General features: G+C 45.5%; 1 protein-coding gene across 1 annotated transcript in view; it reads right to left on the bottom strand.

The window, feature by feature from the left end:
• Positions 1-1253: 1253 nt before the first annotated feature.
• Positions 1254-1750, bottom strand: part of gdap1 (ganglioside induced differentiation associated protein 1) — a 17737-nt gene continuing 17240 nt past the window's right edge. The window contains exon 6 of the mRNA XM_014159905.3: positions 1254-1750. This exon is cut by the window's right edge and continues 727 nt beyond it. The gene's annotated coding sequence lies outside the window, so the exon portion shown is untranslated.

The following is a 1750-nucleotide window of genomic DNA, read 5'->3' as shown; positions in this document are numbered from 1 at the left end:
AAAGCCCAGTTAGGATACCTGTAGACCAGGGCTTGTGGGTTTGCCTGGGTAGACTGTTAGGGGCTTGTGGGTTTGCCTGGGTAGACTGTTAGGGGCTTGTGGGTTTGCCTGGGTAGACTGTTAGGGGCTTGTGGGTTTGCCTGGGTAGACTGTTAGGGGCTTGTGGGTTTGCCTGGGTAGACTGTTAGGGGCTTGTGGGTTTGCCTGGGTAGACTGTTAGGGGGTTGTGGGTTTAGACTCCAGTCACTAGATATTCTGTTTAGAAGTCGTACATGTTGTGATGGAACTTTAGAATAAGGATTAAACCACACCGTGGGTTGTCCACAATGCAACTTTTAAAGCTAATCAGACCGTGGGTTGTCCACAATGCAGCTTTTAAAGCTAATCAGACCGTGGGTTGTCCACAATGCAGCTTTTAAAGCTAATCAGACCGTGGGTTGTCCACAATGCAGCTTTTAAAACTAATCAGACCGTGGGTTGTCCACAATGCAGCTTTTAAAGCTAATCAGACCGTGGGTTGTCCACAATGCAGCTTTGAAAGCGAATCAGACCGTGGGTTGTCCACAATGCAGCTTTGAAAGCGAATCAGACCGTGGGTTGTCCACAATGCAGCTTTTAAAGCTAATCAGACCGTGGGTTGTCCACAATGCAGCTTTTAAAGCTAATCAGACCGTGGGTTGTCCACAATGCAGCTTTTAAAGCTAATCAGACCGTGGGTTGTCCACAATGCAGCTTTTAAAGCTAATCAGACCGTGGGTTGTCCACAATGCAGCTTTTAAAGCTAATCAGACCGTGGGTTGTCCACAATGCAGCTTTTAAAGCTAATCAGGGAGGGAGGGAGGGAGGGAGGGAGGGAGGGAGGGAGGGAGGGAGGGAGGGAGGAAGCAGAAGGGAGGGAGGGAGGAAGCAAATGGAAGGGAGGGAGGGAGGAAGCAAATGGGAGGGAGGGAGGAAGCAAAAGGGAGGGAGGGAGGGAGGGAGGGAGCAGAAGGGAGGGAGGGAGAGAGAGAGAGAGAGAGAGAGAGAGAGAGAGAGAGAGAGAGAGAGCAGAGAGAGAGAGAGAGAGGCAGAGAGGCAGAGAGAGAGAGAGAGAGAGAGGCAGAGAGAGAGAGAGAGAGAGAGAGAGAGAGAGAGAGAGAGGCAGAGAGAGAGAGAGAGAGAGAGAGAGCAGAGAGAGAGAGAGAGAGAGAGAGAGAGAGAGAGAGAGAGAGAGAGAGAGAGAGAGAGAGTAAACAAGTGATATTAGTTCTGAATAAAGTGAAAAAAGCTGTTTAATTCCATCAGGACAAGACACGCCAGCAAATTGTGGATATATAGCATTTTGCAAAAACACACACATTTTTTTTATACACATCTAAAATCGCTGAATGAAACATCTGAGAACAGTAATATTTTACACACACATCAAGTGATAAGCAATCACTTCTGATGAAAAAACACAAATGTAAAAAAATGTATTGATAAAGCATTTTGGAAATAAACTGTTCATATAGTGTATAACCAAGTAAAGAACTGACAGAGCCAAGCTGCCAGAAGGTAGGAAACATCACAGATGGTGAAGCCCAGTTCAACTCAACTGACAATCTGACACACAAACTAAAGATGACTGAAAAAAGCATATTTGGCCTATTAAATAATGCAATCAGCAACACAGCAAAGAGAAATGTCCACATTATGTGGACAATAAAGTTATATTCAATAAAGTTATATTCTATTGTATCTATGGTTTATGGACAATCCACTGCACCAC

This window comes from Salmo salar, chromosome 19 (genome assembly GCF_965601325.2).
Source record: "Salmo salar chromosome 19, fSalSal1, whole genome shotgun sequence".
NCBI classification, from domain to species: Eukaryota; Metazoa; Chordata; class Actinopteri; order Salmoniformes; family Salmonidae; genus Salmo; species Salmo salar.
Note: the sequence above shows the minus strand (reverse complement) of the source record. Positions and strands in the feature narration are given on the sequence as shown.